Genomic DNA, 13,369 nt, shown 5'->3' with positions numbered 1-13,369 from the left:
CAAATGCATAATATTCTCTCTTTCCCGCTTCCAAACGATGCATAGCACATTCATGCCACTTATGATTGGACGGAACCTCAAGGCCAAGGTACTTAAAGCTCTCAACAACTTCAAGTGTCTCATTGTTGTACACAATGTATGGCTTCTCCTTATGGTTGGTTTTCACAAGCATAACCTTTGTTTTGGATTCATTCACAATCAACCCACTATGCAAGGAAAAATTCTCAAGGATAACCATAAGCTTTTGTGCATCTTCTAAAGTGTGTGCTAGAAGCACTACATCATCCGCATACAACAAAATCATGATTACTACATTGCAAATAGTGACCTCTTCAATGCCTTCTTCTTGCATAAAGTCAAGTACCATTTGTTCCAATTGATCGATGCATAGACCAAAGAGAGTTGGTGACAATGGGCATCCTTGTTTAACCCCAATAGTTCTTACAAAAAAAATTGAAATTCCTCTTCCCATGCGCAATTGACAAATCACCTTCTCATAGATTTGAGAAATCGCAAGCATAAACTCACTTGGCACTTGGAGTTCTTCCATCCTTCTCCACAAATTGTTACGTGGAATCATATCAAAGGCTTTCTTAGAGTCCACAAAACAACAATACAATCGCTTGTCTTTCAACCAACTTTACTCCATGAGAATACGAAGAGGATGATCAATGGTGCTATGGCATCGACGAAAACCCGCTTGTCGTTTTGCACGCTTGTCATTCTTTTCAGCCCAGTCACTCAATTTCATCTCCATTATGCACCCAAACAACTTTGCCATAAGAGACCCAATCATTATAGTCCGGTAGTTGTTTACATTCTTTACATCCCCTCCTTTATGAAAAGGCTTAACCCAATTAGTACTCCAATCATAAGGCATACCATGTTGAAGTGCAAGGTTGAACATATCACACATATACTCATGGGTAAAATCTCCCGTCCATTTGATCATCTCCGACTTGATACCTTGAAGATCTCCCGCTTTGCGAGTGACCAACTTTTCAAGCCCACCGCATACATCTTCAATAGTAAAAAAAGAGGGCATACCTAGGAGTGAACCATTTCATCATTTTCTTGCTTATATAATTGCCTACAATGTGTGTACATATCCACAAGACTCAAGTTACCAAAATTCTCAACCCGCTTGCCCCTCAAGTTTCTCCAAAATCTTCCACATACATGTGCCTTTTCTTGGAATTGAAAAAGTTGTTGCTTTACTTCCCATCTTCTTCTCTTCTTTTGAATCAATGCTTTGTATGTATGCAAATGAATTTGATAGTTGTCTTTGTCCATAGTTGCATCAAGCTTTATCAAGGACTTTCGAGCATCTTGACATTCTTTATCAAACCACCTTTTGCGTGATCTATCTTTGTTGATACCATGGAGATCCTTTAAGGCAAAGAATTCTTTGGCACAAGAACAAATAACTTTCTTGAAAGCTTCCCATTTAGTTTCCAATGGTGCGTCATATTGAAGCTTTGTCATCCATAACGTTTGCTCAACCATGTCAATGTACGCTGGTGCCAGTTTGAAATCCATACATAGTGATAATTTCTCTTCCCTTTGGCTGAGATTATCATGCTTAGTCGCTTCTTCACATGAAAGGTCAATACATAAGCTCTGATGGTCGGATTTCGAGGTCCATTGGCCAAACATAAAACTCTTTATGCGATACATGATGGCTTCGGAGAGTAGCATATAGTCAATCACACTATCCCCATTATGTTTCCTACATGTAAATCCATTGGTTCCATGCCACAAAGATACACCATTGGTAATGAGCATACACGTGCTATTGCACATGTGTAAAGGTAACTTTCCATCGTGATCTGGATCTTTCTCATCCATTGAAGTACGATCATACAAGAGAGAGAGCGGGGGGGGGGGGGGGGGGGGGGGGGGAAGGGAGAGAGAGAGAGAGCCCCAAAAAAATAAAGTGTGATAGGATTGATGGGGATTTTTTTCTAAAGCATCGCTTTTTAAGTTGAGTAAAACATACCAAAAAAGAAAAATATGACTTGCTTTCTTAAGTAGCACTATATTAGTATTCCATTGAATTTATTTATGCACGGTCAATAGAGAAGACCTCTATAAGAAATGAATCTTCTTTCTCTCTCTTCTATTGTCTCTCTCTCTCTCTCTCTCTCTCTCTCAAACACTCAAGGTGGGCGCTAGAGAGAGAGAGAGAGAGATAGATAGATAGATAGATAGATAGATAGTTCTATTATCGTCCTCAGAGGTCAAATATGACCTATGGGACCAAATGAACATGTCACGTGGTGTGAGTGGAGGTCATAAGTGACTCTCGATGCTCAAAAATGGCTGAAATGAGCGTCGCAATAGAGAGTCCACATCGTGGTTGGGAGAGGAAGGTATGTAGGGAGAGCTCATGGCTAAATATATGGGAAAAAGAGGACCTAATGTGGTCAAAATCTAAGCACTCAAGTAGTGTGTGGTACTCACTTTCTCGCACTTGACGAGAGCATAAGGTGCAAAGTCGATGACACTCCTCGCCAGTGCCCCAACGTCTTGTCTCGCAGCGTAGAGAATGGGAGCTAAGATGAATGGAGGCAATGGTGTGGATCGCACTCAACGGGATGGGCTCAAGGATGTAGAGATGGGTTCGGTTACCTCGTTCGGAGAAGAAGAGAGATTTGTAGTTTGGGGCAACGTTTGTGGTGTAATGGCTAAAGCGAGAACCTCCGGATTTCTCCCAAGCCGTGATACATTGGCGTTGTAAGAAGGCCTCATTAACTTGGGAGTCGATCGACGCATCCTTGACCAAGTGACATGCATCCCATCTTCCAAACCATTTCTTGATGTCAAGCATCCACCCCGAACTTAGTATTTTGCTCTTGCATGTCTTTTGAACCTTTTGACTTGCTTCATATGCGATTCTAGGAAGTCGATGCAAAGGGATACGTTGTGTCTTACACATGTACTCCACAACCCTTTGCATGCCCAAGACCTCAATGGGAAGCGATTTGGACTCAAGACGTAAGAGCATGTAGGGTGTTTGTGTCTTGACTTGGAGAAAGTTGGTGAGGAAACGCTTTTGGACATTCTCAAACTCTTTCCAAGTAGACTTCCCGATGCTTCCACCCCACACCTCCACTCCATAAAGAAGCACCGGTGTCACCAATGTGTCAAAGGTACTTTTTGAGAGCCCAACACTTGATCTCTCCAGCATTGCACATGTTCTCAAATGCATAATAAGCCCTCTTTCCGGCTTCCAAGCGACGCATTGCACAATCCTTCCATTTATGATTGGATGGAACCTCAAGGCCAAGGTACTTGAAGTGATCTACCACTTCAAGTTGCTCATTGTTGTATACAATGCATGGATTTTCGTCATTGAGGGTCTTTACAAGCATAACCTTGGTTTTGGATCCATTCACGATCAGCCCTCTATGTAGGCGAAAGCGTTCCAAGACACTCATAAGCTTTTGTGCATCTTCTAAGGTATGTGCCAAGAGCACTACATCATCGGCATAAAGCAAAAGCATGATCACCGCATTTCCGATCTTAACCTCTTCTATGCCTTCTTGCTACATAAAATCAAGAACCATGCATTCCAATTAGTCAATGAGTAGCCCAAAGCGGGTTGGGGAAAGTGGGCATCCTTGTTTAACACCAATGGTGCTTGCAAAAAATTCTGAAATTCCATCTCCCATACGTAATCAACATATCACTTTTTGGTAGATGCGAAAGACTGCATGCATAAATTCTCTCGGCACTTGAAGGCTTTGCATACGTCTCCAAAGATTTCCTCGCGGTACCATGTCAAAAGCTTTCTTGAAATCCACAAAGCAACAATACAACTTTTTTCCTTTCAATCGAGACTCTTCCATAAAAACTCGAAGAGTGACAAGGTGATCAATAGTGCTATGATGCTTTCGAAAACCTGCTTGGCCAAGCGCACATTTGCCATTCTTCTCAGCCCATTCACTTATCTTCATCTCCATGATACATCCAAATAACTTTGCCATCAAAGAACCAACCATTATAGTGCGACAGTTGTTCACATTGTTTACATCTCCTCCTTTGTGCAAAGGTTTGATCCAATTTGCACTCCAATCATGAGGCATGCCATATTGAAGTGCAAGGTTAAACATATCGCATATCCAATATCGGGATTTCTTGCTTGTCCATTTAATCATTTCAGCCTTGACACCTTGAAGGTCACCTGCCTTGCGAGTAGCAAGTTTCTCAAGCGCGCGGCATACATCTTCAATGGTAAAGAAGGGAGACATAAACGGAAGGGAGCTACAACACTCCATCTTATCAACATTGGGTTGCTAATATAAAGGGAGAGAGTGGATAGAAGATAACAATAGAAGACTCACCTCAGAATGAAGAGTCTTTCTAATTCTTAGCACATTAAAATTCACCTCTCAAATCCTTTATATAGGCTCTCCCTTTCTTAATCTTTTTATCCCTGTCACTTTTCTTCCACTTTCTCTCTATAGTTTGTTCTCTCTCTCTCTCTCTCTCTCTCTCTCTCTCTCTCTCTCTCTCTCTCTCTCTCTCTCTCTCAAATCCCCACCATGAGTGTTTGCGAGTCAGTCTCTCTCTCTCTCTCTCTCTCTCTCTCTCTCTCTCTCTCTCTCTCTCTCTCTCTCTCTCTCTAGCAGACACGTATGCTCAAAGTGGGTGCTAGCGCTCACTATGAGTTGCACACGCTCAAAGTGGACGTTAGCACTCACTATGAGAGAGAGAGAGAGAGAGAGAGAGAGAGAGAGAGAGAGAGAGAGAGAGGGAGTCAAAAAGAAATATAATTAAAGAAATAGAGAGAGAGAGAGAGGGGGGCAGCTCGCAGAGAGAGAGAGAGAGAGAGAGAGAGAGAGAGAGAGAGAGAGAGAGAGAGAGAGAGAACGTGCTTGAGAGAACAAGGGGTAGGAGATTGAGAGGGGGCGAACCTATATAAAGGAGTCGAGAGGTGGCTTTTTAATTTGCTAAGATTCACCAAAGCTCTTATATTTGAGGTGAGTCTCCTCTCTCTCTCTCTCTCTCTCTCTCTCTCTCTCTCTCTCTCTCTCGCGCACTCAATGTGAGAGGGCATTAGCGCCCACTTCCACACACACACACACACACACACACACACACACACACACACAGAGAGAGAGAGAGAGAGAGAGAGAGAGAGAGAGAGAGAGAGAGAGAGAGAGAGAGAGACAGAGAGAGAGAGGTACTAAGAGATTGAGAGGGGGAGAGCCTATATAAAGGAGTTGAGAGGTGGCTTTTAATTTTCTAAGAATTATTGACGCTCTTATATTTGCTATGAGTCACAGAGAGACAGAGAGAGAGAGAGAGAGAGAGAGAGAGAGAGAGAGAGAGAGAGAGAGAGAGAGAGAGAGAGAGAGAGAGAGAGAGGGGGAAGTATGGTGAGTGTGTGTGTGTGTGTGTGTGTGTGTGTATATATATATATATATATATATATATATATATATATATATATATATATATATATATATAGAGAGAGAGAGAGAGAGAGAGAGAGAGAGAGAGAGAGAGAGAGAGAGAGAGAGAGAAATAGATAACTATTGAATATCTATTTTTGAGATCATAGCATTCGTGTTGCAGATTCTGCTCACAATTAAGATGGCCAAGAAATATGATGTTGGCGCTTATGTTGAGATCATTTACAATGGAGAGGAATCGGTGTAGGTCAAACTGATAAGACATCGAACTTGGATTGCCTTCATGGGAGCATATTTCCTTTGGGTTGCTTTTTTGTTGCAATTTTGGAAGTATTCGATGGCAAGGATGCTCCACTCCCTCACATCCCTTCTATGAACGAAGTAATGACCACCTGAAGAAGGTAGAAAAAGTCTTATTGCATGGCCTAGTAACGATTTGGTAATTTTTGGCTCCATCTCGATTGGTTTTAGATTGGCTTCTCTTTTACAGTAATCTATTAAATGTCCCTTACAAAAATTTTTGTTGTTTGACCATTGTTTGGTTGTTTCTTTATTAGCGGGTTACCAAGACAACAAGGAAAGAACCACAAGAAATGTCTCCAATTGCTAGTTTATCCCTGTCCAAGAGTAGATCAATTGGTACTAAGCCATCACCACTTATTGCGACATAAAAGAAAATCTAAAAAGGGAGCAAAAGTTAAAGCAAAACATCAGGAGGAGCATCATCTAAAGTTGTAGCGGATGTTGAAAACTTTGAAGAAGAGATCGGTGACAGAGAAATGGAAGCATACATGGGCGCAGGGGCAAATACTGGAGGTGAATTTCCAATTAGCGAAGATGTTATAGTTTGTCAAGATATGCTATCAAAACATCTTGGAAATTTGAAGGTACGTAGTTCCATTTGAGTATAGAGAAGTAGCCATTGTTACAAAGTTTGACCTTTGACATGTTTGTGTCAACGCAGGTAGAACACGCAACTCCATTGCCTTGGGTTTCTCTTTGCCACTTGATGAAGCTAGAGAAAGTTGCAAGACAAGTTAGTTGGGACCCCAAGCGGCTACAACCACAAGTTGATAAATTATTGTTGGAGGGGTATTATGAGCCCAAAGGAAGCTTTATATCCTCTCTTGATGCACCGGGCCATCCTTCTATCAACATGGATGATGATATCTTGCATATATGGGATCCCTTGTGGCAAGTGGCTAGCGAGGAGTTCGAGGCCAAAATCAAAGAAACTTGTTGGGGTGACCTGTGTGGCAAAATATTGTATACTTGGGATGGCGATCATAGACTAGCTGCTTGGATGGGAGTTCTTAAAGAGAGTAAGTTCTATTGATAACGGTTTTGATTTGCTTCTATGTTCTTAAAAGCAATTTTTTTGTATCTTGTTTGGTTTTAGGTGTTGCCTATAGGAAAGACGTCAATCTGCATCCAAGAGTTCAAGTTGTTAGCTTTAGAGTCAAATTGTCCTAGCATTTTTGTTCTCAATCCCATGTAGATCGAATGAGACAGGATACGTGGAGACCTCTTACATGGACATGTTGTGGATGGTTCGGGCAATGGGCCTTGCTTCAAAGGATGCTATTATGGAGAAACTATTGTGCATAGCCTATAACTGGATGCAAGAACACATTGACAGGAGGGGAGGAGAGAAATCATGGTACCATGTACCTGTCGCTATGATGTCATAGCTTCTTCATCCGATAAGTGGCATCAAAGTGTTCAACTTTTATACTTTAATGTCTATAATAGAATAATCATTGGCACCATGTGTATACCCTTGCCCTAAAAAATATTGTACTAGAGAAGGATAGATCGCTTCCCTCAGAGTTTCAAGCCCAATACAAAGAAGCATTCTTTGAAACTGATGGGCCATCTAGAAAAATGACAAAACATGCTTTGGCCATTGTTGATCTGACCTTGGGAGATGATTGGTGGAGGCTAGTTGTTTCCATCCATCTACTGGTATAGGAAAATATGCTTGAAGTACAATTCAAAATTGTTACCATATACATGTGGTAGTGATGTGTGTGAACACAATTAGGACCGTCAGGGCATTTTTTCCCTCACTAGGAGGTTTTTCCCCCGTGCATTGTATATACACCCATCACTCTAGGTCTATCTATCTTTCCATTACACACTAAGTAACATACTTTCTGTTGTGTGCTTTGAGCTTCCTTCATCTTCTCTAAGCTGTGTGTGTTTTCCTGCAACCCTAATTCCAACAATTGGTATCAGAACAGGTTGCATCCTCTCGGGCTTAGTCGCAAGCAGCTCCAGCACATGCCTGCTCACTTTCTCCAATTTTTGTGAGCTTTGGCAAGTGTCAGTAGGTCAAAAAATATTTTGGGGAGGCTCATAGAGTTTAGTCTGCTCAGATTTCTAATTTGGGCTAATTTCGGTCTTCATTTCCACTATAGGAAGTAGTGCGTAAGCTGTTTTGTCATTTTGTGCCAAATTTTTATCAGTGTTATTTACTGCATAACAGGTCCCTTATATTCTTATATGGTTTGTGCTATATAGAATGTATTGTTCCCGCTTCGTTTCTCCTTGTTTTGCGAAGTTTTCACATCAGGTGCATGTTGGAATTAGGGTTGTAGAGCAACACACATAGCTTGGAGAAGACGAAGGAAGCTCAAGGCACACAATAGAGAGTGTGTTTCTTAGTATGCAATGGAAATATAGATAGCCCTAGAGTGATGGGCGTATATACAATGCTCGGGAAAAAGAAACCTCCTAAAGAGGGAAAAAAATGCTCCGGCGGTCCTAGTGTGTTCACACACATCACTACCACATGTATATGGTAACACATCCCCCCTGGAGTGATGGTGTGAACGAGAGCTGGCACATGAGTAAAGGGAAGTGCCATGCCCAGGACATGATCAGTCCACAAAGGGGAGTAAGCCCAAAGCTTTGTGGAAAGCTTCAAGCTTCTCACGAGAGATCAGCTTGAGTCCAACAGAAAGCACATTGTATGTAAAACGTGAGAGATCTGCAAGGTTGTCCTGTGTTGGCACATGAGCCCAATCTGAGTCCGAAAAAGCATGTAAGTCTGGTGGCAATGATCCCCCCTTGGGATAAAACAAGCCAAGATGTAAAGTGCCACTAAGGTAGCAGAAAATCCTCTTGACAGCCTGCCAATGCTTAGACCCTGGGCTATGCATAAATCTGCTGACCTGTGAGACTGCAAATTGAATATTTGGCCTCGTGTTGCATACATAAATGAGGCAGCCAACAACAGTTTGGTAAAGAGTGACATCAGCAGGATCGTCAGCATCATGTAGACTCAACTTCAAACCTGTTTCCATGGGAGTGGCAATAGGTTTGCAATCCTCAAGTCCAAACTTACATAGCAATGTCTCTATGTAACTTTTCTGACACGAGGCAATACCAACATCACACTGCTTAAACTATATACCCAAGTAATGATGCAATAGCCCCAAATCTTTCATCTGGAAAGTAGCATTCACATCAGCCTTAAATTCAGCAATATGTCTCTCATTTGGTCCAGTGATCAGCAAATCACCGACATAAAGAACCACAATGAGAAGTACATCACCCTCACGCTTTACATACAATGTGCTTTTTGTTGGACTATTAAGAAAGCCTCGTTTAACCAAATGAGTGTCAGCTTTCTCATACCAGGCACGAGGAGATTGCTTCAACCCATACAAAGACTTGCACACTTTGTCCTCTTGTTCTTTTATGACAAAACCGCGAGGCTGCGTTACATAAACTTCCTCAAATATGTCACCATTCAAGAAAGCAGTAATAATGTCTGATTGATGTACATCCCAACCAAAATGAGTTGCCAATGCACATAGAAAACGCACAGTAGTCATACGACAAGTGGGAGAAAAAGTTTCTTCATAATCTATGCCTTTTTGCTGTGCATAACCTTTTGCAACAAGTCGAGCCTTATGGTGATCGATCTCACCATCCGGCTTGCGTTTCAACTTGTAAACCCACTTTGTACCAATGGCCTTTTTGCCAGGAGGAAAATAACATAAAGTCCATGTGTCATTTTCTATAAGTGCATCATATTCTGATTGCAGCCATCCAATTTTCTGAATTCTGTGCTTCATCAAAAGACAGAGGCTCCTCAACATCATGTAAGGTAGACACAGCCAAAGTATAACAATCTGATGCATAAGATGCATGGCGAGAGATTGAACGAGTACGACTAGACAAAGGTGCATCCAATTTACTATCACGCAAAGTGAGCACCGTGCCATTTTGGCATACCTCTAGCCTGCTCATTTTCAGCCCTTTCCTCATCAAGTACATCATGTACATCTGCATCAGTAATAGGCTGATCTGTAACATTTTCAAAAACCCATGATAGGCTGTATATTTGCCTCATTGGAACTTCCATTTGTATTTCCACCACTGAAAAGAGGTAACAAAGTGTCATAAATGTTCTGTGAGCTTACATTACTGTCTCTAGGACATGACAACAAGGGCTGAACAGAATCTTCCACAACACTATATCTCGTGAAACTAGAATACGTTTTGTTTGCGGATGATACAACCTATAACCTTTGCTTTCAGCACTATAACCAACAAAAATACATTTGACAGCCTTATCATTCAATTTTTTGCGTTGTGTTTGTGGCACCAAAGCATATGCCAAACAGCCAAAAACATGCATGTGCTCAATAGAAGGCTTTCTATCATGCCATGCTTCATATGGAGTAATGGACTGAAAAGCTTTCGTAGGACACCTGTTTAGTACATAAGTGGCACACATGATGGACTCAAGCCAAAAAGAATGTGGCAAAGCTTGACTTTTGACCATACATCATGCCATTTCCGTAAGTGACATGTTTTTCCTCTCAACAACACCATTTTGCTGAGGTGTATAAGGCACTGTACATTGGTGTTTTATCCCACGACTAGCCAGAAATGCATTAAATTCATGAGACATATACTCCCCCCCTCAATCGGAATGGAGGGTGCCCATAGTACATTTCGAGACATTTTCAGCCATAGCCAGAAATTGTTTGAAGCACATAAAAACTTCGGACTTTTCTTTAAGCGGAAATACCCATGCATGCCTGGAGTAATCATCAATGAAAGTCACGAAGTACAGGTAATTGCCCAAGGATGGAGTTTGCATGGGCCCACAAACATCACTATGCACAAGCTGCAACCTGCATGTGGCCCAAACTGAACCATCCTTTGGAAACTTAGAACGCTACATGTTACCCAAAATACAGCCTTCCCAAACATGTTTGACAGGCGCTTAAAGAGGCGGCAAAGAAGCAACCATATCAGATTTCTGCAAATGCAACAAACTGGAAAAATTCAGATGACCAAAACGTGCATGCCAAAGTTTTGCATCTGAAATAGCCCTTAAATCTGCAACAGCAGTTGCAAAATTTTGTCCACACTTGTCATACAAAGTGAGCTTATACAGCCCACGGCACAAAGGGCCAGATGCAACAATTTCATCACCAAAACTGAGATCATGTACTGTACATCTGTCATCCACAAAATTTGACTACAAGTCTAAGTCTAGCAAGTGCGGATACAGACAAGAGATTCTTCTTGATCCCAGGTACATGAAGTGCATCAACAATTGTGAAGGAATTGCCATTTGCAACAGTAAGCACAATCTTTCCAACTCCCTGAACCGGATAAGAGGCATTGTTGGCACAAGTGACTGAATTCCCATGAGGGACAGACTCGAGAGAGTTAAACAATTCACGATGTGAGGTAATGTGCTTTGTAGCACCACTGTCAAAATATCACACATGTGAATCTGCAGCAACAACTGACAAGCATGCATCATGGACAACAGGATTGTATGTGCATTCTGCGCTAAAAGCCCATTCTGCATCAACATCAGCAACACAGTCTCCTTTCACAAAAGACTCAACAATGGCTGCATTTGTAGTGGAACCAGCATTTGTAGTGGAACCACCCTCTTTCTTCTTAGCCTCTTTGGCCTTCAACTTAGGACACGGCTTGATCAAGGGATCATTAGCTTTACAATAATGGCAACACATCTTCTTTTTGCCCTTATCACCAGAATTGCCAAACGAAGTGCTGCCAGTAGAAGCATTGGGAACATAAGTTTTTCCACTCGTAGCAGAACTATAACAAGTGGTTGCATTGTTGTTACCACCCTTTCTTTGAGAAGTAATAAAAGCCTGTTCAACTGCACGCGCTGTCTAGTCCTGTTTTTTCTGGAAAGTGACTCTTGCAACAACAATGTGCATAATGCATCAAACTTGACAACTTATGGATTTCCTTGGGTCATAAGTCTCCAAGTACTAGCAAAAGTCAGGTAAGAATCTGGTAAGGTATCAAGAACAGTCTGCACAAGGGAACTATCTGAAATGACTTCACCTGCAGAAATAAGCTGCTCATTGATATCCTTAACACTAGTAAGGAAAGTGTCCATATCATCTTCCTCATGTATAATCTTTGACTCCAGCTCTTTACGCAGCAAAGCAATTTTAGCCTCATTGCGACTCGCAGAAAGACTAGCCAAAATATCCCAAGCCTGTTTTGCAGATTTTGTTGAACGGATGTGAGTGACAATGGTGCACTTCACAAACAATGCAATCAATGCATGAGCCTGCGCATCCTTTGCATCCCAACGAGCTTGTTTTGTCGTAGGCAAAACAACTCTAATAGCAGCAATCCTTGCAGCAAGACCTGCAACATCCTCAACATCGCCTACATCCTCAGAACCAGGACGTACATCAATGCCCTGCACAATATTCCAGACGCCCTTTGACAAAACAACGTGTTGCATCATATAAGCCCACATAGGGTAATTGTCCCCATCTAACCTGTCCTCAATAGCAAACATCTTGAAGACATCTGTGTTGTTGTCAGCCATGGTAAATGTTGCACTTAATGTGAAAACTGCTCGAAAATAGGAGAAATGGAGTGGGAACAACACGTGCTATATAGCACAAACCGTAGAAGACTGTAAGGCACCTGTTATGCTGAAAATGGCACTGACAGAAATTCTGCACAAAATGACAAAATTGCTCGTGCAGACCTGCCTGTAGTGGAAACGGAGGCCGAAATGAGTCCGAATGAGAAATCTGAGCAGATTTCGCTCTACAAGCTTTCCCAAAATATTTTTTGACCTGTGAACGCTCGGCAAACCTCATTGTAATCAGAGAAAGTGAGCAGGGGTGTGCTGGAGCAGCTGGCGACTAAGCTCGGGAGGATGCAACCTGCTCTGATACCAATTGTTGGAATTAGGGTTGCAGAGAAACACACACAGCTTGGAGAAGACAAAGGAAGCTCAAGGCACACAATAGAGAGTGTGTTTCTTAGTATGCAATGGAAAGATAGATAGCCCTAGAGTGATGGGTGTATATACAATGCTCGGGGGAAAAAAACCTCCTAAAGAGGGAAAAAATGCCCCGGCGGTCCTAGTGTGATCACACACATCACTTCCACATGTATATGGTAACAGTGCAGGCATTCTCCATGGACAACATCAACACAGATGTATTCAAGATGTTTGTTGATGAGGACAGATTGGATGGGGACAACTACCCTATGTGGGCTTACATGATGTAACATGTCCTTGTGTCAAAGGGCGTTTGGAACATTGTGTAGGGTATTGATGTATGTCCTGGTTCTGAGGATGTAGGCAATGTTGAGGATGTTGCAGGTTTTGGTGGCAGGGTTGTTGCTGCCATAACTGTTTTTCCTACAGATGAGCAAGCTTGTTGGGATGTAAAAGATGTGTAGGATCATGCATTGATTTCATTGTCTATGAAGCATAGTATTACTCCTAACATTAGTTTAGCGAAATCTACAAAACAGGCTTGGGATATTCTGGCTAGTCGCAATGAGACAAAAATTGCATTTTTGCGTAAAGAGATAGAGTCAAAGATTTTGCATGAGGAATATGAAATGAACACTTTCTTTGCTGGTGTCAAGGATATAAATGAGCAACTTATTTTTGCAGGTGG

This window comes from Adiantum capillus-veneris, chromosome 2 (assembly GCF_014529385.1).
Source record: "Adiantum capillus-veneris isolate H3 chromosome 2, ASM1452938v2, whole genome shotgun sequence".
NCBI classification, from domain to species: domain Eukaryota; kingdom Viridiplantae; phylum Streptophyta; class Polypodiopsida; order Polypodiales; family Pteridaceae; genus Adiantum; species Adiantum capillus-veneris.
This window is presented reverse-complemented; position numbering follows the sequence as displayed.